At 34.5% G+C, this 14,516-nt stretch overlaps 1 protein-coding gene across 1 annotated transcript in view; it reads left to right on the plus strand.

Moving 5' to 3' along the window:
* The first annotated feature begins 657 nt into the window (after positions 1-657).
* Positions 658-14,516, plus strand: part of LOC107566105 (disheveled-associated activator of morphogenesis 2-like) — a 159,528-nt gene continuing 145,669 nt past the window's right edge. Inside the window, exon 1 of the mRNA XM_016251476.1 lies at positions 658-785. The gene's annotated coding sequence lies outside the window, so the exon portion shown is untranslated. The remainder of the gene's footprint in view (positions 786-14,516) is intronic.

The raw sequence follows: 14,516 nt of genomic DNA on the forward strand, positions 1-14,516 counted from the left end.
ATTGCATGGTATATTGCAAATGCAAAAGAGACTAATTGGCCATATTTGGCCAATGGCTCAACTCTACTAACATAATTTAACTATTTATACTAAACCTTTCACTGATTGTCTCTTTACACTCATAAACTGTGCAAAGCATCGTGAGGCCTATAGGAAGAGTGTTGATACTTAAAATTGATCTGCTCTCTTCAAATAAGTGCAAATCTCACAACAAATACTTAACATTTGACGCTTCAAACTTCTACAATTTCCTTTATATTATTTTCTTTGCAGTAGTAGTTTCTTTCAGTGGCGGCGTTATTACAACTGTGAAATTACAAACAAAATATACACATTCTGAGACATGAACTGAAATGAATTGTGAATTTTATTAACATTAAATCATCCTCCTCCTATTTTCACCTCAAAATTATGGGGAAGCTGTGCCTCCCCTGCCTCCCCCGATGAGCCGCCACTGGTTTCTTTACAGGAGAGCAAAACACTGATCTATAATATATCAATGGAGCAAAAATAAATTATAGTACTATTCAACTGAAACATACTCGCGCACAACAGTGTGCCAGTTGATTTGGTCTATCCATGATGGACAATGCTTGATGATGGAACTGTGTCTTTAAGAGAGACATTTAGTAGGCGTGTGTAGTGCTTGGACTGATGGTGAGACATGAGCCGCTCCGCGCAGTTCACTTACTGGTACGTCTGGAGTCAGAGCGCTAAACTGACGGTGTCAGCGCAAACGGATTACAATTTGGACAACGGGTTTTTCTCAAAGATGAAGATGTACGGTAAGTAACGATGCCTAAATGAGCACTATTGATTTGTGCAAGCTGTATAATGATTACGACAGCTCTGCTGACATTACAGGGACATTGCTGACATTACGTATTTCACAGCATTACTTAATCTGTGCAGGTTATTTGGACCTGTCCAAATTTCACTTCTCTAGATATAGATATTATTATGTAAGAAACCTTACATAAAATCACGTCAAGCTTCAGCTTTTTAAATGTAGCTGTATTTTGTTACGTAAATGTTATATGTGGTCGTAGATAAATGCGGTCTGTTGTGGTTCGTTTGCCAGTTGCAAATCCCTGCAGGGTTTTGGGAATAATATGTGAAATTAAAGATAACGCTTGGTAAATGGCGTTCATTCAGCCGTCATGGCAGTCAATGAGTAATTATTTTTGTGGATAAGAACGTTATCCTTTCACTTACGTCTATGACAATTGTGTATCCAAATGTGATTATAAACACTTATTATTATTCACAATTTTATTGCATTTATTATGCAATTTCAGTAAGGGTGTTTTGCCGGTGTTGTATAGCGTAGCCTCTGTCTATATATATTTTTTCGTGGCGAGTAGAAGCCGCTGTTTCTCTCTTTCCACATAGGGAAAGTTTATGCTATTTTAATTTTCTCTGACCAAATACACTATAATACTCATATAATATTTTTTGTTTGTTTGTTTACATCATTATGCTCATATATTGGCAACAGTTTTTTTAATAATTAAAAATAAATAAAGTGAAAAGTATTCTAAATTGCACCTTTTATGTTCACGCAAAGTCTTTTGTTTGCATAGTTGCTGCATCACTTACTTGGAATACGTCAGGTTTTGATAATGAAAGCATCTGGCAGTTGCTTTGATTGTTTGTGTTCTTGGTATGCCAACTGCTGCTGAAGTATTAAATGTTAAAATGTTAAACTTTGAAAAACTCTGTGAACTCACTGTTGATGTCCTACAGAACACCAGTTTTGCACGCACGTGGCTTGCTGTCTTGATTGAAAATGTGAATTATATGCACTTTATACTATTCCATTACTGTGAGATTAATGATGCAATGTAAACAGAAAAGGGACGTTAATAAGACTAAGACAATTGAGCCTATAGATGCAATGTCATTAAGACAGTTGTTGCATTAAAAACATACCTGCCACATCTGTAGTTGGCTCTTCCTCTTCTTCTTCTTCTTTTTTTTGTATCAAGTGTATCAAGGTACACTCTAAAAAATGCTGGGTTGTTTCAACCCAACTTTGGGTAAAATATGGACTAACCCAACCGTTGGGTTACATTTTTACATTAAATTTTTAACCCAAAAGTTGGGTTAGTCCATATTTGACCCAAAGTTGGGTTGAAACAACCTAGCATTTTTTAGAGTGTATTTTCAAGATTTTGGGACCATTTCTTTGAGGTACTTTGAAGTACATGTAAATACTATTATAAGTTAATATAGTAGTCATTCTGTACAACTGAATATGTCAAAGTAATATTATATTACCATATAGCCTAATATCACAATACCTAAATTATTTGAACCATGTTCTTATGTTTCTGTGCATACTTTAGTCACTACCTGTTGAAAAAAACCCCCAGCATATGCTGGTTAGGCATGTTTTGAAGCATGGCAACTGATTTGAGCTGGTCCTTTGATCGTCCTTAGCTGGTCATGAGCTGGTTTAAGCTGGTAATGTGCTGGTCCTAAGCAACTAGCTTCTGCTTATAACCAGCTCACAACCAGTTTATTACCAGCTCAGGACCAGCTTAAACCAGCTCAAACCAGCTGCCATGCTTCAAAACATACCTTGCTATGTGTACTGCGTTAGACTATCCAGGACTTGTCACAGCACTTATACATATAGTTGCTCTTTTGTTGGTTTAATTGCTAGTATTGTCCATATTTGTAAATTGATTTGGATTAAAGCATCTGCTAAATTATTAAATGTAAATGTAATGTAAAAAGCATGGTTGTGGCCACACTTTACAGACCTTTTTGCTCTGTCTTTAGCTTTCATTCATTCCCTCTGTAATTCTGCTGGGCAGCTCACCAGTTTTGTTAAGTGTATAGTGGCTTTGTGGACGTTATTGGCATCGCTCCTCTGAGGTCTGTCAATAATTTGCAACTCGGCACAATATACAGTATCTCTACACTGCTCTCTACCAATCACAGCTTGTAGTTACAATCCCCTGTGCCCAGCTGGCGTGTGTTAGACGAAGAGAGTTGACTGCTGGAAAATCTGGAAGCGTTTATTAATAGGATCCAAGCCTCTGTGCTAGAAACTCACTGGATGCCTTTGTTTCCTCACCCCCGGTCGCCTGCCTGCTTTACGATGGCCTGTGCACATTGTATGTTAGTGGTACAGTGTAGTCATTCTTGGCATGTTACAGTTGCAGTGAGCAAAGGTAGTGGTGCTGGTGTTTATAACTCTTGCGGCTAGGGCTGGCGCAATACCACTTTTTCAGAACCGATACCGATCCGATACCAAAAATTCTGAGTATATGCCGATACCGATATTGATCCGATACCAGCACAGTTTTTTAAAATCAGTGTAGAATTTCTATACCTCAATGTGTAGGTCGATCATCACTCTTTTGTATGTTACACACAATCTACTAAATATAAACAGCTTCATTATAAAGAAAAATAACAAACAAAAAATATGTAATCATAATCTATGACAAAAATACTATTATAAACTAGGTTAATGGATAATTCAGTAGCAAAAGTTAAGAAAAATAATGAGTGCACAATTTTATAAAATCCTAAACTTTTAGTGAAAAAAAATGTTATTTAGTGGGTAACAAATAAAAGTGAATAAGTGTAGGACTAAATCTGGTAGGCCTACACATTGCTCTTTGTAAAATACATTTATGAAAAACAAGTAATACATTTATATATACGTATATACTATAGTAGTCAACATTTGAAGTGGATCAAAACCTTTCATCAAAGTTGTCCTAAAACCAAAACAATACCCGTTCTTGTCTTAAGACAACTTTGATTAACTTTCTTGATCCACTTCAAATGTTGACTACTGTATAAATTTAAAGACATTTATTTTAAATGTAATTGATAAGATGAACAAGAAAGGCTATTAATAATCTTTCATTGCGCAAAAATATTATAATACTAAAGGCTACAGAGCGACACAAAGCGCTTATGTGCATCCCGTGTGCAGAATGATGCGCTTGAAGCAACACGGTGTCACAGCGCGCAGCCCTCCGCATAGAGAGTTCAAAGCACAAAGTGAAGAGATATTGATGCGTAGTGTATTAAATATGTGCGTTAGTTTATTGAGCCTTTTTACTTTTAACAGTTTTAAATTTCAGTTACTGTGCTCGTGAAGAACAATTCATAGTGCTCTGTACTCCAGTCTTGTGATCTAACCAGATATCCCGAGAGAGTTTCATCGTCTTGACTGTTATAACTGAACGCGAAACGCAATTTGAATGCTGAATGGAGGATGACTGACAGCCGCAGCATAGAGAAGAGTTTACGTGAACTTGACTTAAATATTCATCTGTACCTCACATTAAACAGTGAGACGGCTTCAGAACACTTAAAATATAGTGCACAAAAACTTTATTGTGCTTTATAATGTTTATGTGGATTTCGTGAGGCTTAATAATAACACAGAATAGTATACGCACTAGGGATGTAACGGTATGAAAATTTCTTATCACGATTATAATGATCAAAATGATCATGCTATCAGTATTATCACGGTATTGTTTAAATGTGCTGGAAATGTTCAAAAAGTACTGACACACAAATCAGTTACATTTAAAATCAACAAACAACAAATAAAATTAGTTTTTGTTTACATAACTAAAACAATAACATTGTCAATGATGTCTGGATTTTAAATGACAACATGACTGACAACAGTTTATCTAATAGCATGTTCAAATATCTAATGTAAATGTTCAAATAAAACTTTCATAAGCAAGTTTCATAAATGGTAAACCTCACATTTCAGCTTTTAAATAAAGAAAAGGGTCAAAATGTGAAAATGATAATTGATTAATAAATGATTATATGTATTTTATCTGCTCCATAAATAATACATACCTTATTGTTTAAATGTGTAAAATCCACATAAGCTTATTTTTCATCAACCGGTCAAAATTTATAGCAGGGCATGTTATAAGCCGGGCTTTGGGTGCTTTCACTTTCGAATTTGCGATCTTGTTGTCACGTTTTACAAGAAAAGCTCATTGTCTGATTTGCTTACATGATACATCTACACACCTTTCACTTTTTAAGACTAAAACAAAAGATGGATTAATTGTTATTCTTAATTAAAAAGCATTACAACAGTAAAACAGTAAGATACAATGACAAACTAGCTTACAAAAACGAATAAGACGAGGCATTGCATACACCACATACTGTATTATATACTGACTAATAAATTACAGAACGTTTAGCAAACACTGAGGAATCCAATAAATAAAAAAGAGAGACTCCATAGCATAACGTGAGGTAAACAGCAAAGATAGCAAGCTTTTCCAAATGAAAACAAAAAGAAAAGTAAAACTAAACTTGCTTTCGGTGACAGTGCTTGCATGTTTTTCCCCCCCACAAGAATACCAACATGTTCACCTTTGGTTTAAGAAGCGGTCTTTTACTTTACTTTAGCATGAAACCCCATCCATCGTTTCCTCAATATTCGTGTCATTTTTGCTGCGCGCAGCTTCGTGCTCGTGCTGACGTGGCGAGTATAAACCAGGCTCTACACTCTATAAGCATTGCGCAGCTCAAACGAGTAGCGCGGTTTCGTTATGCTTTCAGTTTCTTTTGCCGTTTGATGTTTCTCATATGGAACTGAAATGGCATTGCTTATGAGTTAAACAATGTGGTGGTCGCACACACAAAATTTAGTCACACCGGCAGAAAAAATTATCGCAAAATGCACCCATTTGGTCGCACTCTGGAGCCCTGTGCTGGACAGTATTTATTTATCCTCAGTGGTTCAAATCACGGTAATCGAATACGGTTATAGTGATTATTAAAATATGAAACGATAATACTAACTGTGGGGTATTTTATCACGATTTATCTTCAAACCGGTAATCTTTACATCCCTAATACGCACAATATCAGATTTGGATCGGTCTCGTCTGACTGAGACCCCGATCCGGCAGAAAATGTCAGTATCGGAGCGATACTGAATATCGGATCGGCGCACCCCTACTTTGTGGGGTATTTTATCACGATTTATCTTCAAACCGGTAATCTTTACATCCCTAATACGCACAATATCAGATTTGGATCGGTCTCGTCTGACTGAGACCCCGATCCGGCAGAAAATGCCAGTATCGGAGCGATACTGAATATCGGATCGGCGCACCCCTACTTGTGGCCCCGTCTGGTGCTGTTTATGCACAGAGTGTGGCACTTTTTAGTATTTGCACAGTAGATGTCACAGCATGTATTTAATGATAATAGAAACAAAGAAATATGTCTCAAAATAAAGAGAAAGTCATTGTAGGGCTGTGCAATATATCGAAATATCGCAAATGTACATATCGCAATATGCATATCGCTACAGCTTGCAATATTTGGGGCCATGAACAAAAGACAAAGAGAAAATCACTCACTGCTATTACCTAAATAACTTTTGTAGCTTAAATAAGAATCAGTGCATATTGAATTCAAAGAGTAAATTCTAAGCAGTGTTTTATTTTTCCTTTTTATTATTCAGTTCCTAAACTCATGTTAAAATTATTACACTAATGTTAAAATGACATTTTTATGTAATGCTCAAGTAATACTACCGTTCACTTTCAGAAGTTGTTGTAGGGGTGCTTTCTTATTAGAATCAGAATCAGAATGAGCTTTTTCACCACTTAAGTGTGCGCAAACACAAGGAATTTGTTGTGGTTTTAAAAAACTATTGGTACATACATACATACAAATAACCATATATATATGACACAAGATAGTTATAGAAGTTCACAGAACTGACTCAGCAACAGCTGAGTAAAACAGTTTCATCTGAGCATGTGGCACTTTAAGCATTATCGTATCGCATATCGAATATCGCATTATTTAATGAGTTATCGCATATCGCATGTCGCTTTGTTCTTCAATATCGCACAGCCCTACCACATTGATATAAACAAATTATTTGGAAAAGCACATGAGTGCTTAATAGTGAAACAGTGAATGTGCATGATCTAGAATGGGGTTGCCAATAATTGTACTGTACCACAAAATATATGTCATTTCAGTGAAATCGTTGTAAGTAGTCCGCACCACAACGATAATAACAACATTGATGAATGATATTGTGGGAATCACTTTCAGAATAATTTTTTTTTCCAGCTGATGAATGATGAAAACATTGACAACCAATCAGAATCCATCCTTCTTTTAAAGAGCTCAATCATTTAAAGTGTCAGACAACATAAATGTAGTGCATAAGTTAATAAAAACTAGGGCTGTAGCGATTCGGCGATTTTATTCGACTATTAGATTTTTTAAAATCCTCGACTTCATTTTGCTCGGGTCGACTAACTGGCAAAATACCAGAAGTGGCGCATTTCACGGACGAGAATGTATAAAACACATTTTTAGTCTGTTTTTCAAGGCTGCATGATATATTACACCCATTTAAAAATGATAATTAAGCATAATTGTGAATTCATAAACACTACGATTTAATTAAATAATTATATGCGATGCAGTTCTAATACAGTATATGTGCTTTCATTATTTACATGTGTAGGTTAAGTACATGCGTCACACTGCGGCTCCGTTCACAGTAGTTCCACAGGAACTGTTATCATTTATATGTGTGGAGCGTCTCAAACTCCATCTCTGCATGTTGTTGTGAGTTTGGGTTTATTATAACGTTCATCAGATTTGTAAGGTAAATCCATTATAAATCTACGCAAACTCAGGAGAATACAGGCCATTGGCGCCCTCTGCAGGCCTTTGTTGTAATGCATAATGTACATTAGTTCTATTGTTTATAATACATTATGAATTTTAACAGTTTTGTTCAATAAAACCATATGATTTCTTGCTTTTGATACTTTATTTGAACTTATTATTATTGCCTCATTGCTATTATATATGTATTTTAAGTAATTTTAAAGGCTATTGTTCACTTAAATATTTGTATTACCACAAAAAAATTAATTATAATTATAGGGCACTATGAAATCCGTTTTATTTCCAAATTCATTTTTTTCCATTTTAATTTTTCTATACTCCGTTTTAATGGTTAAATTAAATTTTATTTTAATTAAAAAGCCTGTCTAATTAATTGAGTTTTACAGTTTTATCTTTACCAAATTCTGTTTTCCGTTATTTTCTGGATTCCATTTTAATGGTTCCATTAAACTTTAATTATCAAAAGCATCTCAAAAGCATTTTATAAAATATATATTTTTTTCAGAAATACTGCACATTTACATTTTTCTCCTAAATAAATTCTGGTAAATAATATTTCTGGTAGATACTCCTTTAAAAAGTGCTTTTTGATTATAATTTTATTAGTAGTAGACTAGAACACGTGCATATGTTGTCATTCTTACACTATACTACTGAACTTTGATTGAAAAGTAAGTTAACCAGCTTACATAACACTTCACAGTTACAGTAATTGTGTATTTCGTCAGCTTATTTAGGCTAATAATATCCAATAAAGCTAAGGAGTCATATGATCAGGATGTTAAAATAAACAAAAATCTCACCTTTCAGAGTAGACATTGATAGCATGTCCCAGCCAGGTTCGTCACTTGTTGTGGTTCCCACATTTCCAATGTGGTCTGTGAGTATTTGCAGCATGTTCCTTTTTTTGCAGTGTGTCTGTATTTGTTTGTGTTGTGCATATTTGCAGCATGTTTCTGTATTTGCAGCGTGTGTCTGTATTTGTTTGTGTTGTGCGTATTTGGAGCACTTTTCTGTATTTGTTTGTGTTGTGTGTATTTGCAGCGTGTGTCTGTATTTGTTTGTGTTGTGCGTATTTGGAGCACTTTTCTGTATTTGTTTGTGTTGTGTGTATTTGCAGCGTGTGTCTGTATTTGTTTGTGTTGTGCGTATTTGCAGTATGTTTCTGTATTTGCAGCATGTTTCTGTATTTGTTTGTGTTGTGTGTATTTGCAGTATGTTTCTGTATTTGCAGCACGTTTCTGTATTTGTTTGTGTTGTGTGTATTTGCAGCACTTTTCTGTATTTGTTTGTGTTGTGCGTATTTGCAGCATGTTTCTGTATTTGCAGCGTGTGTCTGTATTTGTTTGTGTTGTGCATATTTGCAGCACGTTTCTGTATTTGTTTGTGTTGTGCGTATTTGCAGCATGTTTCTGTATTTGCGGCGCGTTTCTGTATTTGTTTGTGTTGTGTGTATTTGCAGCATGTTTCTGTATTTGCAGCGCGTTTCTGTATTTGGTTGTGTTGCGAGTGTTTGCAGTGCATTTATGTATTTGGTCGTGCTGTGAGTATTTGCTGCACGTGTGTTGTCAAACTGATGAAGATGTTTTCTTAAAGGGGTCATATGATGCAATTTCAATTTTTCCTTTCTCTTTGGAGTGTTACAAGCTCTTGGTGCATAAAGAAGATCTGTAAAGTTGCAAAGACTAAAGTCTCAAATCCAAAGAGATATTAATTTTAATAATGATTCAAACGCGAGTTTTGAGCAGTGTAGAGTAGCGCTTGTTGTTTGTCATTTCTCCGATCACAAATGCAGACATGGTTTTGTTTACGCAGCGCGATGCAACACATCTCGTAAAAAGACAGTATAAGTCATTATAATCCGTAATTATGTCCCCACTGGATGCAACAAATGCCTCGTTTGTAATGGGTTTTATTGGTTTTGTCTGGTCGTGCTGGGAGACGGCATCACAGTATGTTAAGGGACGTAATATTTCCGTCACACGTTTGAGGTATCCGGCCAATCACAACGCACTGGATAGCTGGCCAATGTAAAAAATTAAATAAAAAAACATTGTGAATCGAATTCATGTTTGAGGTATCCGGCCAATCATAACGCACTGGATAGCTGGCCAATCAGAGCACACCTCGCTTTTCAGACTGATGAGCTTTGTAAAAATCGACGCGTTTCAGAAAGACAGGGCATAGAGGAAAAACAATAATGTACAGTATGTGGAAAATAATATGTTTTTTGAACCTTAAAATGCATAAACACATTTCATCACACCAAATACACCAAATAATGTTATTTTTAGCAACATAATATGACCCCTTTAATTTGCAGTTGTTTTTTCTATTTTCATGTGTTTTTTCATTTGCAAGCGCATTGAGCTCTCTCGGTCACCGTCCATCTAGTTATTGCTGTAACTGAATAAGAAGAAGATAGAAATGTTTTGAATGATGAAACATGAAGACACTCATCTGCGACAATATATAGCTTATCTGTGTTCTTCAAGCCATCTTAGGTATTTTCATAATAAAGTATATTTATAATCCATTGCTAATTGACATAACCTTTATTACAGTTTAGAATATATTTCTGCCTCATTCTTTAATAAGAAGCCATATCAGATCACAGAAGGAAGCTATTTACAACATTAGATTTATGTTGTGGAGTAAAAACCTGTTCTCTCTTGTTGTATAACAGGTTTAGAAATGCTTCACATTGGAAGTCTTTACAAAAGAAGATGTTTGGCGTGTTCCTTTTTCAAATGCATGTTATAAGAGGGGAGACTTTTCCTCATCTCAGTTTGTAGACTTATGGGCACACACAAATGGAGCCATTTCGCAATTCACAAACATTGAACAGTGAATGTAGTACCAAACAGTTCAATATTATATTGAGGATTGTGGCATTACTAGTGTGAATGGGCCTTAACTCACTATATAGCCAAAAAGATGCAGTCGTTAAAAAGTGTTGTTCATATGGAAAACTGATTGTTGTTTTAAGTAGAGTTTGTTTTAGACTTTCTTCCTGAAGTCAAATGTTACCTTTGTTTTACTTCATGCTACTTTGCACTTCTTTGTTAACAAAGGTTTGTTTGTTTGTTTACATTTTCTAAATATTCTTAAGAATTAAAAGTTATTTAAAAGGGTGTACTTGCATTATGCTCTTATATGATCATTATATAGTCAGTAGCATAAAATGGTCTTAAAATAAAAATAATATTGTTTATTTCTGGGGCAATATATTGCCCACCAAAAAGTAGTGACCGTGACAGGGCAGGCCTAGCACCACCATAGTAATTATTTTCAGGGATCAGCTGTTTTGTTGTCCTGCTTTAAAAAAAAAAAAATTTATTGCAGTGACAGCCCACCCCCTTTGCACAGAGGGGTCTCTGCACTGCCCTGCACTGCTCTGTTTATTTGTTTGAATGTGGGAAAATTCCTGCTTTGTCCATGAGAGAAACCACCCCTCTTCCAGACTTTCCCATAGGTCCAGCTTCTGCCAGAAGCTCCTTTGGGTGGCAGGGTGTTCTAAAATTCAGTGCTTTATGTCCCATCAATATACCATAATAGATCAGTCAGTGATTTGCTATACTCTTCTTGCTAAAAGCTCTGTGAAAATAAACATACAGATATTCAAGGAGATGACTGAAAGGATTTTCAGTGCTGCATTACAGCAGTGTGGCTGAAAACAGATATGTGGAACAAGGAACAAATAGGAACAAAGCGATGTTGATCATGTCACTGGCTTGAATTACTGAAGCATAAACAGCGATTTGCGACATTTTGTGATAAAGAATGTCTGACTGAGTCCTTACTAAATATCACTGATCACAGAATAGGCAATAGAATTCTAACACGGTTACTTGCATGTTACAGCATTACTGCCTGGTGATTATCTTTCTGTAAAATTGAATTGTGACTGTTTTCCAAAGAATCCAGAGTGAAATGTACTGAACAAACACATTTGTTAAACTGAACAAATAATGCTCTTCTGAGTAGGGCTGTGATGAGATCTTGTGCCATGAGATCTTGCAATATAAAAACATGCAATATTTCGGGTTTGAGGTGAAAAGCTGTCTTGCAATGTCAGGGTCATTGATGAAGAAGTAGGCCTGGATCTGATCTGTGTCTGTGCAGGCAGTTATGTGCTGATGTATTTGTCTTTGCTACATAATAAAAACCAGTAAGTAGAAAATGATTTGGTTTCCATAAAAGCTGCTTTTGGATTACCAAGAAAGTTCAGTATGTTTTTGTTTGTTTGTTTTCAAATCCATATCATTATTGATTAAAATGAGGCATGGATATTGTAAATCCAACACTAATGTCCACTAGGGGTGTAACGATACATGTATTCGCACCGAAAACTTTTGGTATGGGTCGGTACAGAACAAATACAGGGTTGGTTTAACCACTGCATAAGCGTAACTTCATTGGAAACTTCCAGATTTATATATTGTTACTTTTGATAAGAAACAAAGTCTCATCTTTCAAATGATGTCCATTTAACATGGGTCAGTTGTAACACTTCCAATTTCTTTAATCAGGGACAAGTTACATATCACCTGATTCACTTCACTCATGCTTAGTGTAGTCCTTATTCCACATGTAATGAAGGAGATCCCTGGGGCAGACAGCAGATTTTAGAGGGGAAAAACTAATTTTGATGTAAGACAGTAACCTTTTTTACTTTTATTTATTTTTGTGATGAAAATGCCTGCTTTGTAGTTAAACTCATCAAAGTTAAATTAGGTTTTTTGTGTGTCTGTGTAGATATTTTTATTAATGCAAGTTATTAGTGCTAATGTTTTGCTATAAGGTGAGCTAGTTCATGGCTACAAGACTCTGGGGTTGGTTGTAACATCAATTAAACATTTTGCAACCCACCCCAAGCAAATTTTAGTATTAGTAGGCCTATGTTTTCTTTGAATTTCAGTATTGATGTCTCTCAGCATATTCAATTATTACTGACAGTAACAAACATGCTCACACACAAACACAAACAATGTTCAAGTGTTCAACTTCACTTTTATTATGGCCAATTAATATTACTGACAGAAACACACACACACACAAATTATGTTGAAGTCAGTGTTGAATAAAAAAAAATGTTTTGTCATAATAATCTTTATTTCACAATGTTACATCTCACCCCAGGGTATTTTACAACTAACCAGGACTATGGGGTGAATTGTAACATTTCACTCCTCCTGTTTGAAACTAAACCATGAATTTTCTGTTTGTGCTGCAAATATAACAGCTGCATCGTTGCAGACACTTGTAACTAGTTTTTTTTATCACATTTTAAATGCACAGGCTTAAAAGAACTCCAGATGGAAATGTAAAAACTGTTACAACCATATTAGACTAGGCTATATACTCATTATATTTCACTTTACCTGTTAGTGATGAAGACAGCCACTGTGTAAATGATTATATTTCATTACATTTACATTTAGTCATTTAGCTGATGCTTTTATCCAAAGCGACTTCCAAATTAGGACAATGGAAGCAATCAAAATCAACAAAAGAGCAATGATATACAAGTGCTATAACAAGTCTCAGTTAGCTTAACGCAGTACACGTAGCAAGGGTTTTTTAAATAATATAATTTTAAAAAGAAAACAGAGAACATAGAATAGAAAAAGAATAGAGCAAGCTAGTGTTAGAGGTCTTTTTTGCTTTTGTTAATTGTATAATAAATGAAAAGAAAACAGATAGAATACAAAAACATTAGAAAGCAAGTGTTAGTTTTTTTGTTTTGTTTTGTTTATTTTATTTTTTGTTTATTTCACCAACAAATAGAATTGTTATAGTTTAGAAGTTAATTAAAAAACTTTATTATGTGCAATTTACATGTCTGCATAATTTTTTATTTTTTTAAATTTGAATGTCGATTATTATATAAAAATAAATAGTAAATGAATTTAAGTTTGGCTCTGTTGTTAATTGTAACCTTATATTAATGTAAAGGGCTCCCTATAGTTTATATATATTATATTGAATTTATAAATGTGTATATATATGTGTGTATGGTTGTACATACACATATATGTAGCTGTTTTTTTGGTGTTTGGCTTAGTGTTATGTTAGAATCATTATACTCATACATTTTGTTCTTTAATATTTTGAATTGTTTTTAGCTTTATTTTTTGTTTTTCATTTAAATGTTAAGTTTTGAAATTTTGTTATATGCATTTGTCATTTTTATTTAAGTTCTTTATTTTTAAAATGTGTATAAGTAGTATTTATAAAGTTTTAGCTTTTAGTTTTGGATCTGTTTTTAGTTGTTTTAATACTACAATTGATTGCTTCTGTTGTCCTCATTTGTAAGTCGCTTTGGATAAAAGCATCTGCTAAATGACTAAATAAATAAAAATTATAAAATCAATTTAGAAAATTTTGGGAATTTCTAAGCAATATTAGTTTCACCGTCTATCTTGGCTCAGAGGGCAGGTTATTGACTTCAAGTTGTTGTTTCATTTCTAGAGAACTGGGTATTAACCACATCAATCTTGAAATCTTATCTTTTTGGAATCTGCACAGTAGATTAAAGAGTTAAACTGAACAAAAAAGAAAGTAACAAGCTCATTGGTTGCTCAGTTGTATATCTTTGCTTTCATTTTTTGATTTGGTGTTTTTGGGATTTTCCGTTTTGGCACAACTATGACACGATAAATATGTATGATTGTGACTTAGTTACCTGTTCACTATTACAGACTAGGTGAGTAATTTACTAAGTCATTATCTATTCTAATACACACACACACACACACACACACACACACACACACACACACACACACACACACACACACACATATATATATATATATATATATATATAT

Source organism: Sinocyclocheilus grahami, unplaced genomic scaffold (genome assembly GCF_001515645.1).
Source record: "Sinocyclocheilus grahami isolate Dianchi unplaced genomic scaffold, SAMN03320097.WGS_v1.1 scaffold1047.1, whole genome shotgun sequence".
Classification (NCBI taxonomy): domain Eukaryota; kingdom Metazoa; phylum Chordata; class Actinopteri; order Cypriniformes; family Cyprinidae; genus Sinocyclocheilus; species Sinocyclocheilus grahami.